The 18,255-nt window shown below is 42.6% G+C and overlaps 1 long non-coding RNA gene across 1 annotated transcript; it reads right to left on the bottom strand.

Annotated features, from left to right (window-relative positions):
• Positions 1-10,181: 10,181 nt before the first annotated feature.
• LOC125630487 (uncharacterized) lies at positions 10,182-18,107 on the bottom strand. The gene is made up of 3 exons (XR_007354683.2): positions 18,019-18,107; positions 11,958-12,138; positions 10,182-11,679 (listed from the first exon to the last, which is right to left on the bottom strand). It is a non-coding gene; the product is annotated as an uncharacterized LOC125630487 (long non-coding RNA).
• Between the last annotated feature and the right edge of the window lie 148 nt (positions 18,108-18,255).

The following is an 18,255-nucleotide window of genomic DNA, read 5'->3' as shown; positions in this document are numbered from 1 at the left end:
TGTTGGTTTGTGAAAGAAACCTTATTCCTTTATTGGCTGGGTGGCTTCTGGATGTAGTAGGCCATTAAAACAGCTTTCAAGTACTTTTTTTCTTGCCTTCTGAAGAACTTGATTCTGAACTAATTTAAGTTAATGGCAGTCTTTCCACTGATCTCAATGGACTTTGCATCACCTCTCATGGATTCCCTCACAAAGCATTCCATTCCATTCCATCCCTAGCTGGGATGATTTAGTTGGGGTTGGTCCTGCTTTGAGCCGGGGGTTGGATTAGGTGATCTCCTGAGGTCTCTTCCAACCCTAATTTTCTCTGATTCATTCACCTCCCTGGACCAACTGTAGTAACTTAGAGTGCCAGTCACAACAGCATATAGGTGCTCACCTGCATTTATACTCACCACCTGCTGATACTGTAGCCTGTAGAAATGCTTAAGTTTATAGAAATGTAAGTAGGACCAAAAATCTATTTAATAAAAATAGACTTGACAATAGTTGAGCGAGGCCTAGTAAAATATGAATAGAGTGAAATGAGATAATTCAGAGGCACATTGAAGATAAGTTTGAACATAACCCCAGGTCATGTTGTAAACATGTGTTGGTTCTAACTGGTATGTAATTTACTCAGACGTTAATTAAAGATGAGCTTAATGTTAAATAGCCAATGAGAAATGAGAAAATATTTAATCACGGTAAAAAAGATGAATTTAATGCTAATTAATTAAGGGGTGTTATTATAATTGATTATAAAAAGGGTAACACGCAAATTTTAGATTAGTTGAACCCATCCACCATTGAGGTACCATGAGAGACTGGGGACTGATTCACCCAAAATGCATCATTTCATCGTAGAATCAGACTATAAATGCAGTGTATGGTCATATTGTAATGCCTTGTTTGCTTAACTAATTATAGTAAAGTTTTTAATTTTGTCATTTGTAGTGCCATTCACTAAATTAAATGATCTGTATTTAGTGCTGTTTCAAATGGGACTTCATCAGCGTACACAAGTTGCCTTTTAGAGTGAATCAGTAGGACCTATCCAGGGCTGTTAATGCACAGCCCTTTAGAGCATTCTACAATTTACATCCCCCGGTTTGCATTGCTGCATCAGTTCACAATAAATCAACTCATTGTCATGCAACAGAGTGCATAGAGAACATTTAGCATATCTAAATAAATGCCTGGTTTGCTTACTCGTGATGAAATACTGCTTTCTGTGAACACTGCTGCATTGATTACATGCTCTCTTGCTCACATGAAAAAGTTGTATCAAAGCATGCAGTTTTTATACATGAAAATAGGGAGTTTTATTAAAATTATATCTCTGACTGGCAGTTTACATGTTTTGACAATCTCTTAAAAAGGGGCAATAATCAACTTGAAGCAATGCTTTGTATTTCACTGATGCATGGCAGGAGCAGTTTTGGGACTGAGCTTCACATCATGCCCAGGCTCACCTCCAATGTGCTGGAATGGAATACAGAGCACATCTCTGCATTCATTACCTCTTAATTATTCACCTAAATGTGTTTGAAAGTCATTTCCCGCTATCATTACATTTGGGCCAAATATTTTTATTTAGCTGTGCTGACAGATTCTCATATTTAAAAGAATTTGATGTCATCTCTCCTTTGCACAATCATTGCTTGATTCACAGAATAAGCTGCCACTGATTTAGTAAATATACATTGTTCTCATACAAAGAAGCTATGCTATCTGCTTGACAAGCATAAGTAGTTTTGCAAAGAAAGCCATAATAAAACGCAGAGTTTATGGTGGTGGTGGGGAGTTATATCTTATTGCCATCTGAGCTGTCAGATACATAAAATGAATATTCCTTCTCTTATTCCCAAATTAACAAATTAATGAGAGGGAATCATAGGCCACAGCATAAATTCAGTGGGATGGTGTGATGGGGTATACCTAGCCTTTTGAGGCACCCTGCTGGAGGCCCCCGGTCCTACCACGCCCCACCCCAGGAAAAGAGCAGTGAAGGTGGGTCCTCCAAGCCTGCCTAGAGAGGCTGCAAAGAAACAACCAATCAGAGCCTATCAGGCTCAGAAAAAAGGAGCTGTAGGATATGAGCTAGTCAGTTCCTGTCTGGGACCAGAGGAGTAAGAAAGGGTGTTCCTTACTGGTCATAGGAGCTTGAGTGGTTTCTGGGGGCATTTGCATTCAATGAGCAGGAAGAGGGTGTGATACTGCACCCCATATTTGTCATAGTACAGTAAAAGGTTTGTTATCCAGCATGTTGGGAGAATGGGGGGGGGGTGTGCCAGTTAGTCAAATTCTGGTTAACTAAGAGTTATACATACCAATGGAGGGAGGGAGTTTGGGTGTGGAAGGGGCTCTTGGCAGAGGGTTGGGGCATGGGAGAGGTTTGGGGTGCCAGATCCGGGCGGTGCTCACCTCGGGCTGCTCCCTGCAAGCGGGGACATGTCCCTCATCTCCTAGGTCAAGGTGCAGCCAGGCTGCTCGGCCTGCTGCCTCCACCCGCAGGCACCATCCTTGCAGCTCCCATTGGCTGTGGTTCCTGGCCAATGGGAGCTGTGGAGCCAGTGCTCGGGGCGGGGCAAGGCGAGGCGGGGCAGCGCATGGAGCCTCCGTGGCTGTTCTTCCACCTAGAAGCAGCAGGGATACTTGTTTCTAGAACTTTCCGGTTGGTAAAGTGCCAGATAACATGGCTTTTACTGTAATATTATGATATAATTATGGCATTTTGTACAAGATAAGTCATGTGAGGTGTCATTGGAAAAGTTATGATTTTCTGAATATGATTATCCTATTTTTACGCATGTATCATTTTTGTATCTTAAGTTATGAATATTGACTAGGGATCTGTATTTCAAATAGGCTTACTCTGGAAAACACCGACAGCCAGCCTTTCAGGTACAACAGTGAAGAAGCCAGACAATGCTGATCAGCAAAGACAATGGACCCTGGAAGAACCTTCCTCTGAACGTTCCAGACAGCCTGTAAGTAATGGCTGCTATGACTCAGTAAGGTAGGCAAGGGCATGTAACCGGACCACATGACTCTGAACTCCATCTTGGGATGTCAGAGGGCTCAGTGGTACCCCAGTTCCAGGTGGCACCCTGGGGCGAACCTATCACAGAGAGTCTGAGAACTTCAGCCCTGAGGTAAGAGTAAGGAGAAAGGGACTATGTGGGAAAAGGCCCAGAGAACAGAAGCAATGAACTGGAGGAAGCAGTATAGGGTTGCTGTTTATATGGTCCTGGGTTGGGGCCTGGAGTAGTGGGTGGGCCTGAGTTCCCCCACTGGCTACTAGCAAAGTCCCCTAAACCCCCTGAAGATCTGCCTAGCAAAGTTAGCAACCTACTGGGGGTGCCAGGAGCAGGAAAAAGATTGCACTACCACACCCAGCTGCTAGGAGGCACTCAGGAGGTGAGTGCACCCATCACAGATGGTAACTGGGCAACTGTACTGCAGGAACTGTTTCATCTTCTGAACAGGCACCAGGGTTGCTGTGGTAACTTGCCAGTACTTAGTCTACTGGAATGAAAACTATTACAAGAAGAACCTTGTTCTGCAATATTATATATGGTTAAAAGTCCATTTACCTCATACAATGGTGAACATTGAATTTATTGGATAAATGGGGATTCTTGGTGCAAATGATGATATAACCCAAATTCATATGGTGAAGGTATGGGCTAAATTAAGTTTTGCTGTATTCCAAGTCTTCACCACTCATTTTTAAGGTACTTGCATTGAACTTACTAAGCTTCCTGAATCTAAATCCATCCTGCACTGTCAGACATCACTTATGGCACAAACAAGGCTCTACCATGCCTGTCTGTCCTGAGCCGCTCTTTGCAAGTCCTCTGTGGTGGTAAGTCCCATAAATTTCCCCTCTTTGAGTAGTGTCTGACAGAGGGATTCTTTTAGGTGGTCCCTTTTACATGTTCCTCCAGCTGCCCAATGGCAGGCTTGCCATGGTAGATGCTCTGGCTTCATTCTTGGCACATGTTCCAAATATTTCCATCTTCTTTCCTGGGTAACTTTATAAAGGGTTGTTGAACTCTCAGAATTTTGGATTGGACTAAGCTTTTGATGAACCATAATTTAGAGGCAGTTTTTGAAATAGTGATGTTTAATACATTAAGAGCTTTGCTGGTCTAGGTCTGTGATCCACTGACCATAACTCATCAATGAATTATATGATCCATAGTAATCTACTCACCTAAGAGGCCAATGAGTAGAAGAATTAATGAAGCACTACAACCTGACTACTGCTACAGATCTAAGTACAAATGTCCTCTCCCATCCCACAGAGATCATCATGGTTTCTGGATGACTGGTGACGGAAAAAAAAAAAAAAGGAAGGAAGATAACTCAAGAATTGGTGGTGGGAAAATGGAGGCTAATCCAGACAGCTTCAGCCATAAGGAATTTCTGCAAATCTATGCCAGTGCCATGAATGAAACAAATAGCCTGCATCTCCTTTGTCAGAGAGCAACACAGATACACCTGACAGATATTTTCTGGACTGTAAATTGCTTTGTTAAACCCAGATTGGCTCTGCTTAAACCCAGAACTGGACATCTCTTCTCTGGAGGAACTATCTTATTTACCACTTCCAGGGTGGCTTCATGGGCCATCGGGAACAACAAAGAACCATCAAAGCCTCTTTTGATTAAACAAAACTATCACCCACCATGAAGCGCTCAGTGATCCAACCCGTGCTTCTCTCATCACTCCTTGCTAGTGGCCTCACAAGCCACCACCCAGTGTCTAACTTGCACTTTCAAAGCAAGTGAATTGTTTTATACTAGCTCCTCAGTCTCCAGTGCCATTGTTAGTGACCGATATACCCTGGATCCTGTCTTTACGACTCCAGGGCATTGTAGGGGACAGTACTTATTGCCTTACACAAGTGAAGCACATTCATACTCATCCTGCTGGACTTATCTCCAGATAGTGATGCCAATGTCCACCAAATACCATGGTCATTCCTCCAAGTGGCTGCAGGGGCAAATGGGAATGTGCTGAAATAGTTCAGATCTTTCCTCTCAGACTGAACCCAGAAAGGCATTATAAACAACTATTCCTCCAACTCTAGAAGCCTCCCCTGCTGAGTTCCATATGGCTCAGTCCTCTTGCCCCATATTATTCAACATCTATGTGAAGCTTGTGGGAGAGCAGGAGAAAGCATTATGCAGACAAGACAGCTCTACCTCTCATTTTACATCAAAATCGAATAGCAGCATTTCCCAGAATTCTCTCTGGCTAGATAAAAGCAACACTTCGATTAAAAAAATCTAGCTAAAATTGTTTCTGTCATGTGATGAGGGTGAAGAACCATAGCTTTCTCCTAACTCTGAACAAGGAAGTTCATTAGAATAAGGAAAACATAACTATGCCTAACAGGGGATGAGGTTTTCAAGGCAGTACAAGACATTTAGAAACAGCAGCCTCTCTATTATTTAAGCTCATTACGTTGGGGGTCATCTTTGAATCCTCCCTCTTGCCCCACACATCCATGCTGTATCCATATCCTGCTGTATCTATAGCATCTCTTCAGATGAGACCTTTTCTTTGGTTTCACACTGCCAGAACTCTCACCCAGGCCCGCATCATCTCATAGCTTGATTGATTTAACCTTCACTTCTCTGGTTTTCCCAAGTGCTGAGACCATTCCCCTCAAACACAGAATGTAGCTGCTCATATCATCCTCCTTTCCCATGGCTTTGAAGTTATCAGCCTCCTTTCTGAATTCTTCCACTGGCTACCCATATTTCACTGCCTCAAGTTTAAATAATCTTGCCTTCTCTCTGATCACCTTACCCCCACATTTCAGCCATTCTATTAGCGGTATGTCTGTGTCTCCAAATGTGCTTGCTTTTCATGCTGCCCCTTACATGTGGAACTCTCACCCCCAGTACCATCTCCTCCTTCAAATCCCTCCTCAAGCCCCACTTCCGCTGTGATTTCTACAGGGAGCCAGGGAACAAACTCAAGGCAAATAATCCCAAGCAGAGAAAAGAACCGTTAAAATGATTCAGAGTCATCAAGCTGTGCATGTAGTTAGCCTGTGTAACTGTGTGTGATATCTGATGATTGTTACCCTTATTCTCTTCTCTATTGTGTTTTTTTTTTTTTTTTTTACAAACTCACTTGGTGCATATGGTCTTTAATTACATTGTAAGCTCTTTGGAGCAGGAACTGTGGTATTTTTATGTACTTATACAGCGCCCAGAAAAATGGGGCCCTGATCTGGATTGGGCCTTTGAGCACTACCTCAGTATAAATAATGAATGGTCATTATAAATGTGAACAATTCTTGTATATTTCCAGCAAGAATACAGGATACATTCTGCTTGCAGGTTGGTGCTAGGAAAGGATCAGAAGGATGTCTTGGTACTTCTTTCTGTGTATGTTGTTAGTAAGGGCTGGGCAATGAAACAAAATACATTCATTACTCCCTAGAAAGAAACAATCCCCAATCATATGGCTGGTCAAAAGTGTTATTGGAAATAACTTAATTAATCGAAGGAATTAATTTGAATATTGAAGCCACTAGTGATTTATCACTAGGTTTGTATTCTCATAAGTTCTTTTATTATTACTCTTTGTAGTGGTTACAGTATGATGGGACCAGTATAGGCAATCTTGTTTTAAATGACGGACAGTTTCTCTTCTGCTTCTCTCTTCCTCATTGAAAACACAAAGTGATGATGGTTGAGTTCTGATCATGGTTCCATGGTTCAACGCCTTTCCTGAATTTATTGTTAAACTCTCAAGTAGTAGTAATGAGCAGAAAGCAGTGGAGTTATACTATATAATGAGATGATGTGGAACATACCATTATATTTCCAATTGGTAATCAGTACAATGTGCCCCAAATTAACTTACTTTCTCTACCACTTTGACTGGTGGTTTATTATTAATTAGTAGTTGTAGTAATACTTTAGAAATTACATTTACAGTGTGGGGACGCAGTGTGTCCAATGGCTAAGTCACTGCACTGGGACTCAGGAGACTTGGGTTTTCTTAAAAGCTCTGCCACTGACTTCCTCTGTGACCTTGGGTAAGTCACTTCACCATTTGCTGCTTCTGTTTCCCTTATCATTTGTCTTGCCTAGTGAAGTAGTAAGAGAGAGTCCCTGCCTCCCAAAACTTACAATGTGTTTGTGCAGCTCCCAGCACAATGGAACCCTGATCTCGCAGCGGCCCTAGGCATTGCTGTAATACAAACAATACATAATACACATGAATCTTCCTACACTTTTCATTGAAATGCAAAGCATTTAGTTGCAGACTTCAAGGTAAACAGAAGTGTGTGATAATTAGATCTGTTACATTTTCCTGGCATTATCATTTTCTGTAACAATCTAAGATGACTTTTTTCCCCTCTTTCATAAGAAATACTATAGGTATTATGCAGTATGTGCAAAATTACCAGTTCTGTGGCTCAGTGTAGGATATAATGTACATTAAAAAAAAACAAACAAACAGCCACCTGCATTGCATTGAATAGTATGATTAGGCAATGTGTGCCAGGGATGAGGGTTAGTATTGTGCTATGAAAAGCCTCAGGAGACAAAGTCAAGTAAGAAGACAATCTGATCTATCTTTCATACATTGTTTTTCTTCAGGAGTAATATTGATGGTTCAGTGGCAGTCTCTATCATTGTTATTATAGTCCCTGCTGATTGTCATTAACATGTTAGCTACAAAAGAGACTAAGAGAGTTGCTTGTAAGCCGTGGTGCAGAATATGTTTTATGTGCCAGACTATGTTGCTAAACCAATTTTCTAAATGTCATTTGATTAACACTACTCACAGTGGGTCTTGTTGATAAATTGTATAGTCAATTGCTTTACCACAATTTGGTGTATTATGAAATATGCTCAAGAGACCAAATAACCAATGTCAGTCTGGATTATTCATAGGGTACAGGAAGAAAAGGTTCTATATGGTAGCAGTCTCCAAAGAATAGTCCCGTGCAGCGATGTTACAGTCACCTTATGTGGAAGATGTGCTCCCCAAGAGACACATTTCAGCTGGTATTATTTATGATACTTTACAAGTTACACATTTCTTTACGTGTCACTAAAATACAACTGTCATAAATATAAAGGGAAGGGTAAACCCCTTTGAAATCCCTCCTGGCCAGGGGAAAGCTCCTCTCACCTGTAAAGGGTTAAGAAGCTAAAGGTACCTCGCTGGCACCTGACCAAAATGACCAATGAGGAGACAAGATACTTTCAAAAGCTGGGAGGAGGGAGAGAAACAAAGGGTCTGTGTCTGTCTGTATGCTGCTTTTGCCAGGGACAGAACAGGAATGGAGTCTTAGAACTTTTAGTAAGTAATCTAGCTAGGTATGTGTTAGATTATGATTTCTTTAAATCGCTGAGAAAAGAATTGTGCTGAATAGAATAACTATTTCTGTCTATGTATCTTTTTTGTAACTTAAGGTTTTGCCTAGAGGGGTTCTCTATGTTTTTGAATCTAATTACCCTGTAAGATATCTACCATCCTGATTTTACAGGGGGGATTTCTTTATTTTATTTACTTCTATTTTTTATTAAAAGTCTTCTTGTAAAAAACTGAATGCTTTTTCATTGTTCTCAGATCCAAGGGTTTGGGTCTGTGGTCACCTATGCAAATTGGTGAGGCTTTTTACCCAACATTTCCCAGGAAAGGGGGGTGCAAGTGTTGGGAGGATTGTTCATTGTTCTTAAGATCCAAGGGTCTGGGTCTGTAGTCACCTAGGCAAATTGGTGAGGCTTTTTACCAAACCTTGTCCAGGAAGTGGGGTGCAGGGTTTTGGGAAGTATTTTGGGGGGAAAGACGCGTCCAAACAGCTCTTCCCCAGTAACCAGTATTAGTTTGGTGGTGGTAGCGGCCATTCCAAGGACAACGGGGGGAATATTTTGTACCTTGGGGAAGTTTTGACCTAAGCTGGTAAAGATAAGCTTAGGAGGTTTTTTCATGCAGGTCCCCACATCTGTACCCTAGAGTTCAGAGTGGGGGAGGAACCTTGACAACAACCCATCAGTTTATTCCAGTTCCCTAACTTGTTGTTCTCTTCCAACCTTATCTTTGTTTTGGGGATATTAGTATTCCAGGTGCTGATCTGTGAAGGTACTTCCGTGGCTTGTACTACGACAGAGAATGAAAGTGTCTTGATTTTTGACAAGTTTCCTATCTGCCTGTGCCAAATGCTTGCTTCAGCAAATGCATGGTGTTATGGGATACTTAGCATCAGCAAACAGGATTATGGAATAGGCTAATTTAGGCTATATCACTGTTACAATATTTGTACTTAGTATGCATTAAGTACCAATAACATTAATATGCATATGATGAGGATAAGACACATTAATAATATGATGTATATGTATATGCTAGCCAGCATATATTAGTGAACGGTCTAAATCTGATGTTAAAGTGCAAGCAAAACTTCAGGGAGAGTTGCATGGGTCTATCCCAGAGTAGGACTAACCCCAAGAGCTTAGTTCAGTTTGGTTTTTTGAGCTGCCCTTTGCAGAAAGTCTTCCTACCAGGGCTGCAGTGATGGAAGGCTCCTGCAATTCCTGCTTCACTGGGAGGGTCCAGAACTTGCTGTAATTGTCCCTACAGTTGGTGCAGGCCAGGCAGGAAAAAGAATGTAAGTTTTTTGAATACAAAATACAAACCAGAGGCAGATCAAGGTCTCCTGTGGCCCTGGGCTGGAGCAAGTGGAAGGGGCCCTGGCACTGGAACCAAGGCCCTGCCCCATCCTTTCTGCTCGTGGCCCTGTCCCTTTCTGCCCGTGGCCCCATCCTGTTCCACCCTTTTTCCGCTTGTGGCCCCGCCCTTGTTCTGCTCCTTCCCCTGTGGCCCTGCCCCCTGCTTGCTCCTTTCTGCCCCTCCCCACCACTGCAGCCCCAAGACCAGAGAAGCTCTGTGCCCCTGCCATGGTCCCAGGGCCATGGCGGGGAGCGAGAGTTCCTCCAGCCCTGGGGCTGCAGCGGGGGGAGCTTTTTCCAGGGGCCCCTAAATTGGCTGAGGCCCCAGGGATGTATAATCCATCACTTATACAAACAATACAATGTCTAGCTTATAAATAAATGCATATTGTATCAATACATCTGCAACTCCCAAGTATGTCCTCCAAAGATCTGTACTGAGACCAGTGCTGTTCAACATTTATTAATGATCTGGAACGGGGAGTGAACAGTGAAGTGGCAAAGCTTGCAGATGATACAAAATTATTCAAGATAGTTACGTCCAAAGCTGACTGCAGAAGAACAGGGAGATCTCAGAAAACTGGGTGACTAGGCAACAAAATGGCAGATGAAATTAAATGTTGATAAAAGCAAAGTAATGCACATTGGAAAGATAATCCCAACTACACATATGTAATAAGTGGTAACACCCAATTTAGAACCCATCAAGAAAGAGATCTTGGAGACACAGTGGATAGTTCTCTGAAAACTTCAGTGCAGTGCACAGTAACGGTCAAAAAGGCAAACAATGTTAGGAACTATTAGGAAAGGAATAGAAAATAAGACAGAAAATGCCATAATGCCACTATATAAATCCATAATACACCCACACCTTGATACTGTGTCCAGTTCCTGTTGCCTCATCTCCAAAAGGATATAGTGGAACTGGAAAAGGTTCAGAGAAGGGCAACAAAGATGATCAAGTGTGTGGAATAGCTTCCATACAAGGAGAAACTAAAAGATTAGGACTGCTCAGTTTAGAAAAAGTCAACTAAAGGGGGATATGATAGAGGTCTATAAAACATCATAGTGGAGAAAGTGAGTAGAGAAGTGGTGTTTACCCCTTTCCCACAATACAAATACCAGGGGTCACCTGGTGAAATTAATAGACAGTGGATTTAAGACTAAAAAGAGGAAGTACATTTTCACATAGCACACAATTAGCCTGTGGAACTCATACTTTTGACCATCACAATATCCCATGACAATAACTGGTTCCAGAAAGAATTAGAGAAGTTCATGGAGGATAGGCCCATCAATGGCTTTTAGCCAGGATGGACAGGGCTGTAACCCCATGTCTGGGGTAACCCTAAACCTCTGACTGCCAGAAAGCTGGAGAAAGTGATGTATTACAACTGCCCTGTTCTGTACACTCTCTCTAAAGCTCTGGTACAGGCCACTGTCAGACAGAATACTGGGTTAGATGCACCATTTGTCTGACCCGCTCTGACGGTTCTTATGTTCTAACTGTATCTCTATGTCTAGTTCATGTATGATGACTTAAAAGCTTTTTCACCATTGGTCACCTGTTATTGTAATGTGAGGTTTATTTAGTGAATTTGCTGCCTGAATGCTAAGCATTTATTTTTATGCCTGTGATATCAGAAGTCTGGAATGTCATGGGTTTATTTAACACTCAACTTCCATTCATGAGTCTTGAAAGTGACTGTACAACACAGACTTAAGCATAATTGTGTTTTTGTCAGTTATACAACACATTTTGCAAAAACATCTCAGGAAGTAATCCTCAAGGTTATTTCTACACTGCAAAGCAGTTAATTATTTCAGTACCAACTATATTAAATGTGGGGAACCTTCTCACCCACTAATCCCAAATGGAACCATGTTTCTGTCCATGGATTGCTGCTGGTCTACAGAACACAGACTAATGGTTTGCAGAGAGCTGGCTGGTCACATGGTGCTGGTTGCTTCTCCTTGTTTCCAACTGGGAACAACAGAAGAGAGGAGCAGTGATAAAATGAGCCAAAAATAGACAGTGTGATTAACTTTTCAAAACACTCAAGTCAATTAAATATATAATTCCTTCTTTATATGATGTTTTCCACACAAGCGATTGTTGCACCTGTAACAGCAATGTTATGCAATCTCTAAAGGGAGGGGAGGTGATCCAAAAGTCAATCTCTCTGTTAACATGTGGTGCATGCTATGAAAAAGTTTGAGAAACACTGTCTAACAAAACACGCTGCAATGATATTAATTTACCTGATTGGTATATTTCCTCAAAGGTTCAGAAATGTTACATCTGCATTCTTCTGTCCATTGTACTTGTCACTGCTTAGACACCAAGTCCAAATGGATGGAGGAGAGAAGAAATCAACTTGGAATGTGTTTGTTTGTTTATGGTAAACTCATTCTTTGTCTTCATGTCCTGAACCTCTCTCATCTGGAATTTGTTAATAACATTAATGGTAATTATAGCTGGAATTTCTTATTCATAGAAGTTTACTATTTAGAAAAATGTACGCACAAACCTGTACTTGAGATACAGACAACTTTGCCAGTAGGTTGTTTAAGGAGAGTATAGAAGCTGTATTTTGTACTTTGATGAGCTATGTGCTCTGCTACAGTTTCTCAGAATTAGTTGTCTATTTGATTTAAGCATTTTAAAAGCGACTTTTGTTCTTCCTTCCACATTTACTGTATAACTGGTGTGAGAACCTTTTATTGGTTTATGAAATGCTTCTTAAAATGCAAGACAAATCCAGAATTCAAATATTCCAAGCGCCTTCTACATGCATTGCTCTGAAGTTACAATAGACTATGAAAGAATAACATTACCAGTAAAAATCTGTCCACTGTAAGAGGCTGATTTCTCCATATTGGCTCAAGCAACGAGTGAGGATGGTGAGTTGGGACGCTTAAAAGCACCTACCTCTTATTGGGTACTGAATGCCAATGGAAAACTCCATTAATATATCTGAGGATCAAATGGAGCACATAAAAAGCTACTTGAAGCGAGATTAAATACTAACAAACTTCCTTTTCTATCTTGGTGGGCCAGATACAGTAGGTGTTTTGATAGGTCTACCTGGAAGATTTTTGTTGCTGTTCTTTAGCAAGGTCTACTTAGAGATACATTCAATTGTCACTTCTACAGAAACAGATTTTAATAACATTCACTTTGCATGTTCAAAACTTTACATACATTAACTAGTGAATCCTCACCATGCTCCTGACTGCAAGCTATATATATTCTCATTCTTTTTACGGGAAAAACGGAGGCAGAGAGTTGAAGTGTGACCTTCTGAAGGCCAGAGAAGGGAGTTCACATCAGAACTGTGATGAGGACTTCCTGAATCCCAGTTCTGTGCTCATATCTCTAGACCAGTGCTACTCAAAGTGGTGGTCCGCGGATCGGTGCCGGTCCGCGAGCCATCGGATGCCGGTCTGCGCGCACATTGGGAAAAAAAATTGCTGGTCCCCCACATCAGATAGCTTGAGAAGCACTGCCCTAGACTACACTGATTCTGTTTGATAGGATTCATTGTAAAACTAAGACTGCGTGCATAGCCTTCTGCAGCATAAAACCCCCACAGTAATAAATTTTTTGCAGTTGCTATAGTTGACAGTTTCTCTTTTGAGAAACATTCTGTTTGGAATGATTTATGTACAAACAGGTTTGCCTGTGTGTATATATTATCTTTGGTATGTACTAGAGGTGTGGAAATCTCTGTGGTTTCACTTTACAGGGGTTTGCATGAAACTTTGGCTTCACTCCACCTGTGCTTGTGTATCCCTCTCCCCTGTCTCCAAGTTTTACATTGAGATTGAAAAGATCTAAAACCTAAAGGGAAACTCGGTCAAAGCCACCATTTTGTACTGATTTTGTCTGCAAAATTCCTGGTGTCTGATTTAGATGCAATGCACAAAATCAGTCTATGTTCATTTGAAAGATCTGTGACACTTAGCATTACTTTGGAAGCCTCTGGCTTAAATTTTGAGTTTGTAATCAAATGCCCTGAAAGACAAATGTTGGTGTTTCAGTGCAAACATTTTTCACAGCTCCACTATGTTCAGCACATTAGTATTATTGACTCTGCTCTGTGGGAGTGCAGAGTAAGAGTCCATAAAGAGTGGATTTCCACATATGCAAAAAACAGAAAAGGCTAAAGAATATTTAGGTAAGTTAGATGTATTCAAGTCCACAGTGCCTGATGAAATTCATCCTAAGGTGCTTAAGGAACTGGCTGAACCATCCTCCATCAGTTCTTGAAGATAAAAGAAGTCCCACAGAAATGGAGAAGGCCAACATAGTACCTATTTTTAAAAAAGGGGAATAAAGAGGCTCCAGGGAATTATAGATCAGTCAGCCGAGCTTTGATACCTGGAAAGATACAGGTACAAATTATTAAACAATCAGCTTGTAGACACCTAGGGGATTATGGGGTTATAGGGAATAGTCAGTATGGATTTTTCAAAAACAAATCATACCAAACCAATCTAATTTCCTTTTTTGACAGGATTATTGGCCTAGTAGATGTGGGGGAAGCAGTAGACATGCTATACCTTGCTGTTTTTAGTAAGGCTTTTGACACAGTTCCACATGACAGTCTAATAAGTAAACTAGGAAAATGTGGTCTAGGTGAAATTACTATAAGGTTGGTGTACAACTAGTTGAAACACCATATTCAAAAAGTAGTTATCCAGTGAGTCCTGCAGGGGGCAGTCCTGAGTCCAGTACTATTCAATACTTTCATTAATGACTTGGATAATTGAGTAGAGAGTATACTTCTAAAATTTGCAGATGATACGAAGCTGGGAGGGATTTCAAGCACTTTGGAAGACAGGATTAGAATTCCAAACAATGTTGACAAATTAGAGAATTGGTCTGAAGTCAACAAAATGAAATTCAATAAAGTTAAGTGCAAAGTACTACATTTAGGAAGGAAAAATCAAATGCACCACTACAAAATGGGGAATAACTGGCTAGTGGCAGTACTGCTGAAAAGGATCTATGGCTTCTAGTGGATGACAAATTGAATATGAGCTGACAATATGATGCAGTTGCAAAAAAGGCTGTCATTCAGGGCTGTATTAATATGTGTCATATGTAAGATAGGGGATGTAATTGCCCTGCTCTACTCAGAACTGGTGAGACCTCAGATGCAGTACTGTGCCCAGTTCTGGGCATCACACTTTAGGGAAAATGTGGATAAAGTGGAGGGAGCCCAGTGCAGAGCAGCGCAGAAAGATTTAGAAAATCGGACCTGTGGAGGAAAGGTTAAAAAAATACTGGTTTAGGTTTGAGAAAAGGAGACTGAGAGGGGTCCTGATAAGTCTTCAAATATATTAAAAGACCATTATAAAAAGGATGGTGATCAATCATTCTCCATGTCCACTGAAGGTAGGACTAGAAATAATTGGCTTAATCCACAGCAAGGGAGGTTTAGGTTAGATCAGGGGTCGGCAACCTTCAGCACGTGGCCGGGCTGGCTGCTGCTTCCCGCAGCTCCCATTGGCTACAAACGGCAAACCATGGCCACTGGGAGCTGCGGGGGGCGGGGGGGGGGCGTGTCTGCGGACGGTCAATGTAAACAAAATGTCTCACTGCCCACCAGTGGATTACTCTGATGGGCCGCGTGCCAAAGGTTGCCAACCCCTGAGTTAGGTACTAGGAAAAACTTTCCAACTGTACAGATTGTTAATCACTGGAATAGGCTTCCAAGGAAGATGTGTAATTTCCATCTCTGGAGATTTTAAAGAATAGGTTGGACAAACACTTTGTCAGGGATGATCTAGGTAGATTTGGTCCTGCCTCAGTGTGTGTGTGTTGGGATGGGGAGGTGGGACTTTCAGATCTATGTTTTTATGATTTTACTTCCCCAGAATTAGCACATAGTAATTTCTCAGTGGTATCTTGAATACCCTAGCATGGATGGGTCTGGGATTTAATATGCTGTACTCTTAACCATCTGTAAAATGGATCAAATTTTATTTACAATAAATGTTCAGTAATTTTGGATCCCATTTGCAGACTTATCACCCTCGGTGCTTCCACTGGTGTGTAACACCTGAAGGCTTCTGCTTTTCCAATAATATCCCCAGCTTTCTGGATAACAATGTGCTTCTTTACAAGGCCAAACTATACTGCTTTAAACCTCAATTTCAATTTTTAACCCTTCCTTTTGATTAGTTGCAGTTTGAAAAGTCCCTTGTAAAACCTGGAAAAAATGTTTTCAGTTAAGTAGTTGTGAGGTGATGGTATCAATTTTTACTTCCATTCTCTTCTGTATAACTTTAGTTGCAGATAGGCCACTGCTCAATGAGATGAGCAGTGGTGCTGTGCACACTCTTCCACCATCATGATCTGTTCTCTGTACCAAACTGTCAGTACAGATCGGAGAAATAAAGCAGTATATTGTAGTTAGAAATGTGCTGCTTAGTCTAGGCCAGGCATAATCCAGGCCTGCACTCTGCCTACATCCATCAGGAGTGATTTTTATAGTGATAATCAGCAGTTCTCAAACTGTGGGTTGGGACCCCAAAGTGGGCTGTGACCCAATTTTAATGGGGTTGCCAGGGCTGGCATTAGACTTGCTAGGGCCCATCACCAAAGCTGAAGCCCGAACCCCACTGCCTGGGACTAAAGCCAAAGCCCCAGGGCGTTAGCACTGGGTGGTGGGGCTCAGGTTACAGGCCCCCTGCCTGGGGCTGAAGCCCTTTGGTTTCAGCCCCCCTGCTTGGGGCAGCAGGGCTCGGGCAGGCTCATGTCCCCCTGCCTGAGGTCGTGTAGTAATTTTTGTTGTCAGACGGAGGGTGTGGTGCAATTAAGTTTGAGAACCCCTGTGCGACATAAATACTCCAGGGAGCAGGAAAAGGATTCTGAAACCTCTGCAATCTGAAACAAATTTCTTTGCCTATTTTAGTTACTGCAACAGGTTGTTGTTGTCCCTGATGGTGGAGAGCCAGTTTGTCCTTCAGCAAAGGTTGAGGGAAAGGGGGGGGGGGGGCTTCCTTGCGGCATCTCTGAGAAATGTGAGCAACAGCAGCATCCTCGCCTCAGTTCTAAGTAGCTGTTTTTCCTTCTGTTTCAAGGCCTCCCAAAGAAGTGAGTAGCTTGCTTCCCATCTAGTCCAGCCCCTTTTCCCCACATTCATCCCAGCCACCTCCCCCCACCTTCCAGATCAGCATGAGGGAACAAAACAAGCCTCCCTCTGCAACACAAACTCACTCCATCTCCTTAATCCCTCCGCCCACTGGTTGCCCAGCCAACAGGCCAGACAAGCAGGTGATGCATTGACAGGGAGCAGATGGTCTCCCGCGGAGGTAAGCGGGGCCCAACAATGAAACCATATTGATCATATTGCTCCTTTTCTCTTCTTCAGCTTCAACTTTAGTCTTGAGTCTTTTCCACTACTAACCTGCTCCCCTGTGCCACTCTCAAACACTTATCATTATGGCTTCTCCTCCTCCCACCCACCCCAAGGGTAGTTCATGATGTGGGGGAGGTAGAGAGCTCAAACACTCTGACTTGCCCCCACTCCCCTGCAAGACCCTTTACAAAAAGGAGGAAGAAAGGGGACCACACACTGTCTCTCCTCTACGGTTGCACGCCCATCCTTAACCCCCAACACTGCCACTTCATCCAGCTCACCCCACACTCCTCCAACCACCTCCTCCTCCTCTTCAACCCTCTCTCCCTCAAATTCAGCACAAGTGCAGAGGAGAAAAGGAGGGCCCTGTATTCTGTCATCCCTTCAGCTGCTCCTGCCTATCCACAACCTGACCCAACAATCACACACATAAAAAATAGAAGACAGTCTGTTTTCCCCTTTGTCATGCTATTCAGAAACCCCAGGCTTCTCTTCCCCTTAGGCACACCCCGCCCTTCTCAACTTCCCTCTCCCACTATTTCAGTACACACTGACATACCCGAACTTCCACAGCCTGTTCCCCTTTCTAAAGCCCTTCACCCTCATCTGCACACACCCTGCATCCCCACTCCCTCACCCCCCTTTACCAGCTGAACAGAAATGGGAGAAAGAGACTGAGGCACCTCAGAATTAGCTCCCCCAAAGCCCATCAAACACAGCTATATGTATGCTCAGGAGAGAGTGAGCATTCCACAGCCTGCCTCCCTCTCAGCTGTCCACTTGCATTCACACCTCACTCTCATCTCTCTCTCACACACATTAGAAAGGGCCAAGAGTCTGTAAGCCCCCCCCCCATCCACTTTCCTCAGACTTGGTGTTAAATGAGAGAGAAATCCATTGCCCTTCAGTCTGCACCCCCATTTCTTCCCTCCCATTTGCACTCTCCTTACCTTCAAAACAGAGGGTCACAAAAAGGGAACCCCCGGGCTGTCCCCCTCCATTCATTCTCACCCCTTCTCAAACACACACTCACAGAAACATGAGAAAGGAAGAAAGAAAGGGCCCCACAGGTCACGTCTCTCCCTTTCCACAGCCCTCCCCATAACATACGCTGATAATAAGAACAAGAACCAGGGCCTTTCAGTCTGCAGCCCCCTCCCATCTCATTCATCAACCTCAGTCTAGCA

Source organism: Caretta caretta, chromosome 1 (assembly GCF_965140235.1).
Source record: "Caretta caretta isolate rCarCar2 chromosome 1, rCarCar1.hap1, whole genome shotgun sequence".
NCBI classification, from domain to species: domain Eukaryota; kingdom Metazoa; phylum Chordata; order Testudines; family Cheloniidae; genus Caretta; species Caretta caretta.
This window is presented reverse-complemented; position numbering and strand designations above follow the sequence as displayed.